This window comes from Bemisia tabaci, chromosome 6 (genome assembly GCF_918797505.1).
Source record: "Bemisia tabaci chromosome 6, PGI_BMITA_v3".
In the NCBI taxonomy this organism is placed as follows: domain Eukaryota; kingdom Metazoa; phylum Arthropoda; class Insecta; order Hemiptera; family Aleyrodidae; genus Bemisia; species Bemisia tabaci.
In genome coordinates, this window is record NC_092798.1 from 28,885,268 (window position 1) to 28,899,820 (window position 14,553).

At 45.3% G+C, this 14,553-nt stretch overlaps 1 protein-coding gene across 2 annotated transcripts in view; it reads right to left on the reverse strand.

The window, feature by feature from the left end:
- Kdm3 (Lysine demethylase 3) overlaps positions 1-14,553 on the reverse strand; it is a 486,443-nt gene that overhangs the window by 119,288 nt on the left and 352,602 nt on the right. The window contains exon 1 of one of the 2 annotated variants that reach the window (XM_072301456.1): positions 7,759-7,918. The exons of the other annotated variant lie outside the window; for it this stretch is intronic. The gene's annotated coding sequence lies outside the window, so the exon portion shown is untranslated. Of the gene's footprint in view, positions 1-7,758; positions 7,919-14,553 lie in introns of those variants that run through there. 2 annotated transcript variants of the gene reach the window in all.

Sequence of the window (14,553 nt, forward strand, 5' to 3'; positions counted from 1 at the left end):
CGGCGCTGCACATTATAAAACGAGACCCGTTACTCGTTTCAAGAGCCGCGCCCGCCCGGCCAAACCGCGCAACCGCCCGCGGTTCCCCGATGCGAGTTGCGCGGTTCTCCCCGGGAGCGGGAACCGACACGGGGAGCGCGCCAAATGGTTCATTACAGTTCATGAGCTCAATTAGCTCGGGTAACTCCGTCCGCGTCGCCATCGCGACTCCGAGTCGTTTACTGCCGTGCTCGGGAAGAACGCCGTATAAACCTTCCGAGGTTGCCGAATTTCCTTTGGTACAATACGAATTTACAGAGGGATTTGTGATTATTTTTCCTCTAATTTTCAGAAAATTTCACTCTCAGGCGGATCTAAATCATCTGAAAATTGCAGGAGAAAAAATTCATAAATATTTTCAAAAATGATCATTTCATTGGAGGAAATTTGGCAACTCTTGAATGTTCATACGGCGTTTTTTCTTAGGACGGAAGTTTAGGAGAAACTCCCCGCGTTTTATTCCTCCTGGCCGGCTCACATTCGCCAACCCACATTTCCGACTCAGCTTCATCCAGACACTTTCCAATGAAAATCTCCACTCGTTGCGGTTCACAATGCATCGAGCCAATGGGAGAGGTCAGACAAAATTTGGAAACTTTAAACGCTTGTAACTCTGTTAATACAGGACTTTAAAGTTTTAAAAGTGGTTCCAATCGTTTCCTCGTAAAATTTTCTTCGTGAAGCACTCCGTAAAGTTTAAAATAAGACGAAATAAACACAAAAATTTGCAGTTCTGGTCAATTTCATGTCGAAATCTCTAATTGACTCGATCCACAGTGCGGCTGAGAACGAAACGCCTGCATTGGGTTTTGGAAAACGGCTCTTCCTGCGGGGGAAACTCAGATTGGAGGAGTGTGGAAGGACCGGAAATCCAAAAGGACTTATGTGGGGAGAGAACTGACGCCTCGAAATATGGAGCTCTTAAGGCCCAAAAGGGTAACCAACTTTTTAAGACAAAAAATGTCACTGCCTACCTTCATATTCCAATATCAAATCAAGATGGCCAATGATGTTCTTAAATGGACGTTCTTCCGCAAAAATGAGTAAATTTATGCAAAACCATAACATACAAAACATTAGTTCACGAATGAATCATATGAAGGCAGGCCCGCCACATCCCATCTCGGGCCCTGGTACCAATTTTCTGGCCCGGGCCCCTAGCACAGGGGGGGGGGGGGGGGGGGGGGGGGGTCCGGGGGGCCTCCCCCGGGAAATTTTTGAAATTTTAAATCTATTTGGACGCATTATGAAGCTCTTATGATGGAGATTTTCCATCAATTTCTGCAGAATAATTACGCCTTTTTGTTTACTTTCAGCACCAAAAACTTTCGAATTGTTGCATTCAAAACATCTATAAATTTTTTTTTGAGGGGGCAGATGATAATTTTCAATTCTATGGGGAGCCGGGCCCCCTTGGACTCCCCTTTCGTACGTCTATGGCAATGGAGTTAAGCCATTGAAGTCGAGGATGCCCAGAAAGGAGCCTCTCAGCATCCGACAACGGAAGAAAATGAAACACAGTTACTGAAAATATCATTCTACATATACTCAAAATCTTGAAAATCTCTAAAAAAGTAAGAAAAATTTTATAGTGCCCTAGCGTGTTTTTGAAACTTTATTCACCTTTTGCGGAATTTTTAGGGTAATTTTTTCACTTTTCCCTACGAGACAAGGGTTACACATGAATTCTTAGTGGTTTGTCACCTGCGTCACGGGCCCCTCCAGGGCCCGGGCCCCGGTACCAAGGACCCAGTATCCCCCCCCTTGTGGCGGGCCTGTATGAAGGGAGCCTCTATTCCCAGCCTACAATAATAGAAAGTGCTTGACGGAGGCAGAAAATTCGAAAATACATGTCAACGCATTTGATCTTCTTCTACAAGAAGATTAGTCTTGACTTTAAAAATGACACTAGTCAGTGGCAAGACGAGATACTCAACTATCGAAATTCTCCCTTTTGAAGCTATGGTAAAGAATCGATTATTACGACGCTCGTGGCGAACACTCTGATAATCGATCTTTATCTATAGGTTCGAACGGCGTATCAATCGATACATCGCAAATCTCGCCATGCCACTGGTAGCCTTTCGTCGGCGTTACGCCGTTTCGACTATTTGTCAAGGTCAAGGTTCTACTTTACATAATTGTTGAGGAGATGTCTACTGTTGATACACGGCCGTCAATAATCATGAGCCACGCCACAGATTAACTGAATTGGAACTTCACTTTCGTTTCTACTCCAATTAATTGATCACGAGCCAAGCATAGAGGAGTCCCTCCCCCTTCCCGAAAAATCCTCGACCAACAAAAACCATCAAATTCAGCGTCAATCAAACACCCAGCAGCGGCTTGCGGAATCAAAACTCGTCCCGAATTCAAGGTCATCAGATTTTCATCACGTCAGACTCATCTCTCTCGATTGCATTTAGAGACTCAGGTGATGAAACAGGATGTTGCCTACTTCACGTGAATCGATTATGCTTGCTTTTTTCGGGCGTTCGAGTCTGCTGCCTGAGCAACTTCTAAAAATTGGCATGATTCACTAAAATTCTTCTGTTTTTTTTTTTTTTTTTTTTAAATTGAAATTAGTCAGGATTATTCCTCAGTTGAATAATAAAAACGACATTAGGTACGCATACTATCTCGAAGTTTCGAAAACGAAGCCCGAACTTCTGCGAAGTAATAAACTGGTACTTACAACCGATGAGGGGTTCGGTGAGTATCCTAAAATGAAGATAATCAGACAACTCACCTGAAACAGAAAGAAATCGTTGGAATTAGATTGGGTTTTTTAAAAATTATCTTGTCAAAGGTAGAGCAATTGAGAAACAATAAAAAAGCAGAGGACGATTAGGACTAAAATTAGTAATGAGGAACCACTATTTCTGGTTCATTTTAGAAACAACATGTGTGCCATCGCTTTCCCTCTGCAGAAAGATGCTTTTACACAAGAGTCAGAGATAGTGCTTCCTCATTGCAAAATTTAATCCATTTCACGTCCTTACGATAATGCATTGAGCGATTGTGGATGAACAAGATGTATAACCTGGTACTTCCAGAATTCTCGAGCTGGTAACACCGAGATTCGTCTGTATATACAAGCATGTAAGGCAATCTATATTTACCGAAATATATAGGCTGCCTCATGGAGAAAAGCTTATTGATAATGGTTTTTAATGTAGGATAAACAGTAGGTGTTCCCAACTTGCAAACAGCACCACTAACCAAGGGAGAGAACGACATGAGAGTCTACTTACATCCCAGGAGTTATCCAAAATTAAGGTCGTTTCCTCAACACCGATATTGGCCTTAGGACCTCCCTCCCTCCCAGCTGGGAAAATATTTGGCCAGCGCCGTTCTCTCGGGTAAACGCTACTAAAAAACCATTTCAAACTCGTAATATCGATGACTAAACGATCATTCGACATCAAAGTTACATAAATTATGCACTGGAGGTACTGAAGACTCGTCATGATGGGTCGACTACTTCATCCCGGGTATTATTCACTCCAATTCGAAATATTCGCATACGCGCATGATAGACCATAAAACATTCGGGGAAAAAGCGGAGCAAACGAAAAAGGGAAATTAAGGAGCGGTAACGACGATTAATGGGTGCTTTTTGCGAATTGCCATCGGCCCGGCCGTAATAATTCGACAAGCTGTCCGTCCTTGAAACTCGGGTAATGCGAGCGCTTTTCCGAGAAGCACTCAGAATTGAAGCATCACCATCCGATGGCTTCGAGTTACGTACTCGCCGCCGCGCCGGGCTGCGGAAAAACGCAGTAGCAACATCCCAACATTGCCAAATCGGCTCCGATTAAATCGTCACTTTTCCGAAAAGCAGGCGCATATTTTCCTGCGAGACTGTCATGTATTATTGATTTCGGTTGGGTAAAATTCTGTGAATTGATCAAATTGACAGTTTGATTTTCGGAAAGAACACTCGGTGCCTTTGAGACTCCTACCATATTGCAGACAAGAAATTATTCGAAATAGGAAGAGGTAGAAAATGAAGATTGAGGAGAGAAGATAAGAGGGGAGAAAGATATGAAGGAGGTAGTAAGAATTTTAAGATTATTCGTCTTCTACAAGTTTTAGTCTTCTTAATCTTCATCATTTTTTGGTATTATTGTCGTTCTTCATTTTCTTTCCAGTTCAAATACTTCCCTAGCAAAATAATTATGTTAGTGTCCGTACCTATTGCACATAGGTATTTTTTTCAGAACTCCCCATGTAGATTTAAAAAAAAAAAATAGCAATTTATCAACGGTACTTTGGCAATTTTTGACGGCTCTTACGTCGTTTTGGATTAGTCCCGAAAGATGGGAACCCTGGAGGCTGGTAGGGAGCTAGCGACGCGATCCATCCATCAAATTGCACGACCGGGGCCGGAGCTTGAGCGAGTAGCTCGAGGAGACGCTTGAAAATGAAAATGAGTCGAGAAAACGCCACCGCGCTCAAGGTCCCTCGTTAGCTCTCGGCATCATCTTCCCCCATCCCCTTTTCTGTCTGTTTTCACTCATCAACGCGCGTCGCGTTCCACAAGTTCTGACCAGACTCAAAACCCCACAACCTCGTAAAACCTCTCAACACTTGAGGTAGTAGGTATTAAAGTACCTTTGTGGGAGCAGAAAGAATACAGGCACGCCGGTAATTTTGAAGGTTGCGTCACGGATCTTTTAGGGCCCTAAATCGCAACCAACCTATGAGCTGTAATTGGACCGCGTTAACAGAAAGGAACCAAGCCCCATCAGCTATCGCCGGATTAAATTGAGCTTTTTGATTTTTAACACGAAAACGGTCGGGCCGATTTTGTGCAAATTTCAGTGAATTAACTGCATAGCACGAAGGAAATTGTTTTAAAATTCTCAAAGGAATCCGCACTAACGTTCTAAATTGCCCAATTTGACCTTGAATTAGGCAACAGCGGATGTGACTTGATTCCTTTCCGCTAAACTCGATCCTCTTGGGCAGAATTATTTATTTATGCAATAGTTACGGCCCGTCACTTGCGAAGCACGTATTTGACTATGTTAGATTCTGCATACGTTCACTCATTTGTGCAGAAAGACGCTTAATTATAAAAATGTTATGCCATCTCAGTTCAATGTAGGAATGAGAGGATCGGCAGCTAACTTTTCTGGTGTTTTTATGTTGGGAAGGTTTGCTACCCTGGCATTTTAAAACACAGACAGCCGTCCATCGAAATCAAGCACCACTACGGAGCATTTACGATCAATCCTCGTCCTCTGCCCCAAATATGAAAGCGCCTTTGAAATCAAATCTACAGACGGACGAACAAAGTGAGAGACCCTTAAGTACGCACAAGTATTTCACCAGATAATCAGGGCGAGCGCTTTAGAGAAGCTGAACGGAGAGTCATCCGCATCACAGACGGAAAGAGCTGCCACGCAGCCACTCGACTTTAATTCGGAACGTGATTCAGTTTCGGGACGGGCGAAAAAAAATCATCGCGGAGCCGGTCATCAGCGTAGGAGAGATAGAGTGGAGCAGACGTGGAAAAAAATAACGTGACTTGGTCACTGACGAGTCTTATCCTCTCCAACTTTGACTCCGTCGTAAAAAAAAGAGCGGAGTCGACGTGGCTAGAGGGGCCCCGCGCGGCGGGGCGGGGTAAGGAGGGGGAGGTGTTCTGCTCGGCGCTGCGCTCGCTTGCCCGCTTCACAAGGTCAGCATAATATTTCCAATTCAACCTCTCATACTCCCGCACTGTTGTCAAACGTGTGATATATTGTTGTAAGCCGTCCTATGGAGGTTAGAGCAAAGGGCACTGACTAAACATACGAGGCCACTAAATAGTTTTAAGGCTGCCTATGTTGCTGACTCCCGGAGGTTATTTGGGGATAACGTCAAAAAAAAAGTTTCCCCTTACCAAAGCAGTTAGAACATGGAAAGGAATGGGAAATTTGATTTCGAGGCAAAGTGCGCCGAATGCAAACCGGTAGACGTGACAAAGGAGACGAGGATGGGTGTCGAAAATTCTCAACCCTAAAAACCGCTATTCTGAAGTATTTCCGATCGACTTAGAAATTTTCATAAGTAATTCAGCTGTACAGAAAATGAGTACAGATAGACTGTACTGTGAAAATTGACCTTCGCCTAGGGCAAAGACCAGTTTACTTGTCTAGAGAGGACAGTAGGCATGGAAGGGGGGGGGGGGGACTCCATTCCTAGCTGCGCCCGTGTAATAATTCCGTACAAAATTTACTAACGAATAACGGATATTATTTGTCGTGCCACTCCGAAAATGCAGAACTGCGGCGATTAAGTATATCGTTTAATTTGAATTTCTAAAGGGGCAAATAGATTCAACGACAGGCAGAAAGTTTTAGCACGAGGGCGGCTTACCCATCGAACCGGCAATTGAGTGGGAGCGAATAAGTATCGCTAATTCCACGGCTCAAGAATTCTAAACTTGGAATATGATTGACGACTACTTGGTGGATTTTTCCTTCTCGCTAACTGCATGAGGCGCTCGATCACGCAACTGAGTCATGTAACTAGAGAGCACGGCTGTATAAATTACAATCCGTGCTTCAATCTCTTTCCCCGGTGATCAAATAAAAACTCCCGAGAAGTCACTCGTCTTTGTTAACATTCTCCATTCAAATTAGATAGCGGAATCGAGATCCTTTACTGCTTCCTGTCCGGAGTTCAACACTACTTACTCACTAATGAAATGAAGAATATTACTGCTTAGATAACTCCAAAAATCACGGATCGTTGGATTGGATTTACTTCCCTTCGAGATAGACGACCAAATAAATTGGAGTGAGACCCAGAATCCGCCATCTACGCTCCTACACTCGGTTGGCGAATCTCTGGACTTGAGCTTACTTTCGGTGTTAGAACATGCTTGGCGTGTACTGAAATAAGATCGGAAATCGCGAGAGCTAAACTGAATCGAGAACCTTGGTTCCTTTACCGTTAAGGAGACAACCGCGCCCAGCAGGTAACTTACAGCGATACAACGGGAACGTATGCACACTACAGTCTCATCAATTTAGAAAAATAATTTGTAATAAATTGATTCTGATGCAATGATTGAAATTACGGGTCGATTTTTTAAGGCGACCCGAGGGAAACTGAATTACATTGAATGCAACTCGAATTCCGATGAATATTAAAGCGACTTCATCAAAGATAATCAAAGCCTTCGAGGAGTATATTCTGATGATATAAAATCTAAATGAGTAATCAACGAAGTAGTCGATCGCTTATTAACTTATCCCCCAATAAACCGTAAATGAAAATATTGAATGTACATTGGATAAATGAACGACGAGGTACTTAGTGATGCACTGACGATATTATGTACAGAACGCGGTGCTGAAAATCATTCGCGAGAGGAGATGAGAATAAGGATGCTATTTAGGGAAACCTATATACAGCCGAGATACAAATGAAATTCGAAATTATTGGGAGGAAGAATCGTGAAAGATACATAGGTACTACTGGTAGCCATTTTGGGCTCTTACAGAAAACCTAGGGGTACGAAGTAGGCACTTAGCAAAAGGACCGAGGACATAAACCGAACTAAGGGAGCATGATTTGGAAACGTAAGGATGGCAGAACGAACATTTTAAAATATTTATGGTATGTGGATTTCAACTACGTAGTGAAACAGATGGAAGGTATTAGTTCACGAGTAGGGAAACTAAGGTAACGGCACCATAAGGCAGAGGACAGATTTCTCACCTTGAAAATAATCGGCAAAACTGCTTGACGAAATCCAAGAGGTAATCCACAAGGTCACAAAAGAATGAAAATAATCGAGAGATGCACACCTTCAAGAGCTTAACAAAAATGAAGCGATTCGAAACAAAGAATTGCACGAAACGATCACGATTAAACGGTAGCACACTTCACGACTAGAGATGAAATACAGACGATTAGAATATTAATCCAAGGGTATCCGTTATGAACAACTTAAAAAGTTTCACAAAAATCACTGAACTGAAAAATCGAGTCGAGCGTTAAAAAATCCAACACAAAAAGAAAGAGTTAGAACAAATAAACGCACTGACTGCACGAAAGACACAGAGTTGCACCGTCGAAACGCACAGACACTCAGCGACGAACAAAGTGAGAAGACTGGCGGAGAGGGCCGGACTAGTTCGGAAATCGGCCGCAGTTGGCGTTAGCTGTCGGCGCTTCTCGGAACATCGGGTGCGGGAGGGGCGAGCAGGCGGGGAGGGAAGAAGAATCGCATCGCCTGCAGTCGGATATTTGAACACATCACACGCACAGAGATAAAACTTCCATAGCATCACATTTTGTTCGCCCCCTCTCCCCGCCCGCGTTAAACACCCTCAAGATTGCAATTATTTTATTCTCGAAATCTCTCACTCTTAATAGGTCAGCCCATTAATGTCGCTCGTTACCCGAGCTTTGCGCATCTGATTTTACAGGCGCATTGTCCGCTGACTTTGTGTACTTGTGATTGTTGGAGAGTACTCCATTCACAGCACTGATAAAGTTTAAGGAAATACAAGAAAACTTAAGGAGCCGAAAATGCGCTTCAAAAGTCTATGTGGAAATCGATGTCAGGACGAGAGCAAAATACGCGACTATGACATTGCTCGATTTACAAGAGAGAATTTCCACCCAACGCTGCGTGCCAACGGTCGAAGTTCACATGGATTTTTTTCCCTTTTCCTGATAAAGCAAGAATATAATTGAGCTTCAGTTATTTATTAAAAGTTAATATTCGTTATCGTGAGCTTCCTCTTGAATGATGACTTGGTAAACAAGCAATTGAATGATAACGGAATCTTAAATAAGTGAGAGGGCTTAAAATTATTAATCGGGTGCCTTCCTGTGTTCTGCCGTGCTGAGAAGGAGCGTCGTGTGAGCTTTCAGACGTTGCCAAATTTCCTCTCTGAAAATATTTAGTTTTTAAAAGTTATGAATTTTTCTTCTTAAAATTTCCATTTTTTGATCAATGGCGAACAAAATTCTCTAAAAATTTCGGAAGAAAATGTTGCACACATTTTCCCGAAAATTCACGATTTGTCATAGGCGACGTCTGAAAGCTCATAGGGTGTTCGGTTTTTCCTACCCAAGGTATTGGTAAGGCAATTTTAAGTTCAAATAATTTACATACTCAAGTGCGGCCTCCAAGGCGAATATTCGCTTTTACTTGTCGAGAAGTTAAAAGTTAAAATCAAGCAGCGAGCTGTTTTCAAAATTCCAGGAGTGAAAGTACATTTCCACTGAGGCTAAACGTGCCTTTAAGATGAAAAAAATTAAATACAAAATGCCATTTCTCCCTCCCTTTTTTTGGAGGTTCCTTCATTAGCGAGTGAATCTCAACTTAGGTTATATTTTGCCTGCTCCTAAAAAACTCATTGAGTATTTTTCTTTCAAATTTTTCCTCAGATTTGGATCAGCAGAACGCTTGTCACGGCCACAATACCACGATGCGATATCTATGATCCTTCTGACCGGGGAGGGGGGGGGGGGGGGTTGGTCAACAGTGGCGTGGCGTGCTTTGCGATAAATCGATTGTTATGCCATTTAAACCTACAGAAAAGGATCGATAAACAGGGTGCTCGCAGCGAACACCTTGATAATCGATTCTTCACCATAGGTTTAAATGACATAACAATCGATGCATCGCAATTCACGCCACGCCACTGGTTGTCAAGCGAAGTATCGAAAAATTTTACATTGAGACGTCTGTTCCGGGAACATTAATATTTAACAGTAACATGTACATAAACGCCAAAATGTCAGTAAAGTGCATTAAAAGGCGAAACGCCTCGAGAAAGACGTCAATAACGGGACCTCTCGGCGTCATGCGTCACGCCGAAAAACGCATGCGATCCATCCGGGCACCTGTTGCGTCCGTCATGAGCCGGCCGCGCATAAAATCGAGAAAATTGCCAAAAGAGCTTCGATCGGGAGCCTTCGCGACGTCGCCGACGTCGAACCCAGCTCTTGCGGAGCGGGAGCACGCTCGCGGTAACGTGCCGGGTGAAAGTACGGGAAGCGCGTTGCCACGGCAACCGCACGCGGCGGACCCGGCGAGGGGTGGGGGGTGGGGCGTGCACACTGCAAGACGCACACAACGACTCGGCGGATCGGATCGGCGAAAAAGACGGCGGGGGAGAAAAAAACGAAGACGGCGACAAGCCCACGTTCGACTGACTTGTCGTCCCCCGCCCCGGCTCCAGACGTTGTCGGACGTCACAAATTCGACGTAGAGTCCCTTTATACTGAGAGTCAAGACAATGTGAATCCATTTCTGATTGGTTCCCGTATTTTAGGCCTTCACAGTGTCACAAACGGGAATAAAGATTACATTTTCACCGATCGCGAATATTATAATCTGGAATGGACCAGGGAATTACGGGTTCGGCAAGGAACAAACGGAATGAGAGAAGGAACGGAGAGAGGAATTTGAGAATGGGCCGATCAAAGATTACGAAAAACTGCCAATTTGTGTAATCTTTATCCCCGTTTGTGACTCCATGAGGGGTGTTGTCTTGACTCTCAGTATAAAGGGACTCTAAATGCGCCCGGAACGGCAACGTCGCAGGTTTCCTTTGCATAATAGCAGCGGTCGTCGCGGCCGTCACAATAACGATACCGGTTTGGATATTATATCGAGACTCCGAGAGACCGGAGCTATTACCGCTTCGTCGGATGGATGGGAATTTTTTAATTATCCGCCGACGATGGACGGACGGTCGGCACCGTATCAAAGCGCCGAGTCGGAAGGCGAATCGTCAATGGACATGGACGAGTCTGTCAACGTAGACCTAGAGTCACTGAGAGTAGCGCCGTGTGGAATCCATCTCTGATATGCTACCGGTTTTAAACTTCGTGGATGTCACGAACGGTCAGGAAGATTATATTATCATCGTCCGCAAAGATTATGGACTATGATGGAACAGGGAAGCAAGGGCATGACAGGGGATGAATGGAATAAGGGAGGGAATGTAGCTAAGGGATCTGGAAATGAGTTGACCGAAGACTACGAAAAAAGTTTTTCACTAAATCTCTTCCTGCCCGTTCGTGACATTCAGGACCCAAGATGGGGTCCAACTCACCATCAGGGTATTGAATGATTCTACGTGGACCCATTAGAACTGGCCCAGTTTTAGGCTCTTCGCGTTTAAAGTACAGCATGCAACTATTACTCCTCCTAGGCCGCGCATATTGCCTACTTGAAGTTCTGAAGGCGAACTAGTCGGATAGCGCACCACTGCTTTAAGCAATCCAATTGATGCGCGAATGATTTGGTAACGACTGAACGCAGCATGCAACTATAACAGCTCCCATGCCGCTCAAATTGCCTGCTTGAGTTTTGAAGGCGTACTGATTGGATCGTGGGCCACTGCTATGAGCACTCTAAACTGATGCGCGATTGATTCAGAGATCAAATGGACGTTTTGAACGCGGTTAGAATATGGCAAACAACACTTACTGATCGTAAGCCACTCTGACTGCCTACTCGAGTTTTGAAGGCGAACTAGTTGAGAAGCGGGCAAATGCTGTAAGCACTCTTAATCGATGCGAGAAAAGCGGGAATGATACGGTACTGTGGCCAAACTTCAGCAAATAACTATTACTGCTTCCGCTCGGCCTGACGATTGGGCAGATTGTGTAATTTTCAAAAAATATCTTTAAAAAATGATAAAATCAAACTCTAATTATCATACATTGCACAGTTTCTACTTCCAGCCTCGAAGACCGAAAATGTGAAATATGCAAGGCTCGGCAAACAGGCAGACTTGGTCTAATTGTGAGGCGGGAGGCTTCATGCCGGAAAAGTGAATATTGTTCGGCGGTCTTGCAACGTGGATGATTGCAGAGGCAACAATAGCAGGGACCCAGGGAGTGACCGAAATCAAGGTGGATACGGTGCCACGGCTGATGGGTATCACTGCCCTAACCCCCGAGCCCCACACCCAGGTCAAAAAGCGGACCCGCAGGGAGTGGTGGCGCAGGGCGTGGGGGAGGGGAGGCAGAGCCACTAAACACGAACTGTGAAGTGACTGTGTGGGAGGGCAGCCGGCCAGGCACCGATTGTTTCTGAGTAATCCTCCGCCTCGAAGTTGTCAAATTGTGCAACAATTCAAATGGTAACAACAGGAAAGGATGAACGAACACACAAAGAACAAAAAAAAAACCTTAGAACTTTCTTTCTCTGAGAAAAGGGACCATCGGTGTGGCTGAGCATTTCACACGGAAAAGTAGCGGAAAAATGTAGATGACCTTGTGTGAACCCGATGGTTGATTGTCATATTTGATCGTAATAATTCATGGGTACTGGGGGCAAACAAGGCCTGCCCCAGTCATAGTCCGAGGCAGGTCCCTGGGTTCGGAGTACCGAATGAGGAGCCCTTTCCTTGTTTTTGGGCAGCCTAACGGTGTCCCCCTTGGTTTTCCGACAATAGGGCCAAGCTCCGAGTTCCTGGATTCCTAGGAGCCGCAGTGAATGTATTCACTCAACAAAACTTTCGATTTTAACATATTTATACTGATAGAAGCTAAGTCCGAGAGAATGGCGTCGAAAGGAAGCACGATACGGGCAACTTCTGCGTACATAGTTCCTCTCAGCATAAGTGCATCCAACTTGGTAGCATAATGCTGAAACATGAAGCCCTCTGATATAGCATAACGAACTAAAATTGCTGACATGAGAGCACGGGCCTACCTTCGGACATCAAATCGATGGAAGCAAGAACCAAAGGTGTGAGAAAGGACTTACGAGGGTTAACACTACTATACACAAACAACGTCTCGAGAAATTTGTAAAGTCCGTTTAAAAAAGCCAGAACGTCTAGGGCCTAGACCTCTGTCTTTACGATCAAAATTAGGTGAGACCACTTTTGGCCACCTTGGTCAACTTGGTTTGATATTGGAATCTGAAGATTAACAGTGACATTTTTTGTGTTAGAAGGTTGGCTGCCTGTTTGGGTCTTGGAGCGCCATATTTCGACAGGTCTGTGCTCTCCCGTCTATAGATAAGATACTCCAATGACTCCAATGAGAATAACGGAAATAAAAAATCAGTTAGAGCGAGCCGACAACAATCGGCGTCTAGGACTCGGATTCGGGGGCCGGGGGCGCCGGTTCTGGGTGTCGCTGCCGTTGTTCGGATGTCCCACTCGCCACTCGCAACTCGCGTTCCTCGTCCCGCTCGTCCCATCTCGCGGACGGCGGTGAGTCATATTTATGCCCTCGTGCCCTCCCTCTCTCCCCGTTCGGGAGCTCAGGTGCAATTACGGCTGATTAATTTCTGATCCGGCACGGCGCGGCCGGCGAGTAGAGCGGCGGTGCTTCCTCTCGTTCTCCTTCCCCGTGCGGGGGCCTTCACGCGCTCTTAACCGTTCCGCGAAGGGAGCCTCTCCCCCCCCCCCCCCCCGGACCCGCGAGGACCTGCGAATTTACTCGTGCCAGTGAACGCGCTGGACCGCCTCCGTTTCGATTACATCGATGTGCACCGGCCCGATCGAGCTCCCGTGTCGACTCGCCGATCGCGCTCTGCTGCCCTCTTCGCATTCCGCGAGTACTCGCCACTCGCCAACTCTGAAAGCTCTCCTCTTCTGTATCGTTTCCCGGATTTTGACTGTGGATTCTAGAGCCAGGCTCTGACGAGAGCACCTAGATAGGAAGTGTACGGACAAGTCGGGATTTGGAGCTCTTGGGGCTCGAGAGGGCAGGCAACCCTCTGACACAATAAATGTCCCTGCCAATCTTCAGATTCCAAAGTCAAACTGAGATGGCCAGGAATATTCATGAACCGAAACGTCAGTGAAATTCTGGTTCTGGATTGTGCACGGAGAAAAAAACTTCGTGCGTGGGACCCGAAGTTTAGGTCATATGGATCTCTGAAGTTTTCAGATTGAGCATCTGAACACTTTAGGTCCAGCTGCTGAGGTTTGGATCACACATCTGAAGTACTTCGGTTTTCACATCCGAAAAACTTCGGTTCTCACATCTGAAGTTTCAGATGTGTGATTCGAACAGTGACAGCTAGACCTAAAGTGTTCAGATGCTCAATCCGAAAACTTCAGAGATCCATATGACCTAAACTTCGGGTCCCACGCACGAGGTTCTTTTCTTCGTGTGGACGTCAAAATGGACTGCCAACATTTCACAGCAAGAATCCATAATTTCTGGCTCATTTCATGATTCATCTGATTTTATAATTCATCTGATTTTTCCTCAGATTTCATGCAAAAATCGGACAAATTTTGGATGAAAGTTGCACAGTTCTGTTACCGGCGCAACTGACCCATTGAGATCACAAGATGACCCTCCGATTCCGTAGAAATCTGGACACACTGCACTGGACCAGCGCGTTTCCACTGTGTAATCGAGTGAGGAGGCCCGATGATGCGAATGCCGCAACCCACGGAGTGGCTGCGCTGATTTTTTCGCTCAGCCGTCGATTTGCAATTCTAAAGACAAGGAGCCGGCTCGACGTCTCGTCGGTCGTCGCGGACATGATCCGTCAGATTTCTCCGCTCCGTCTCC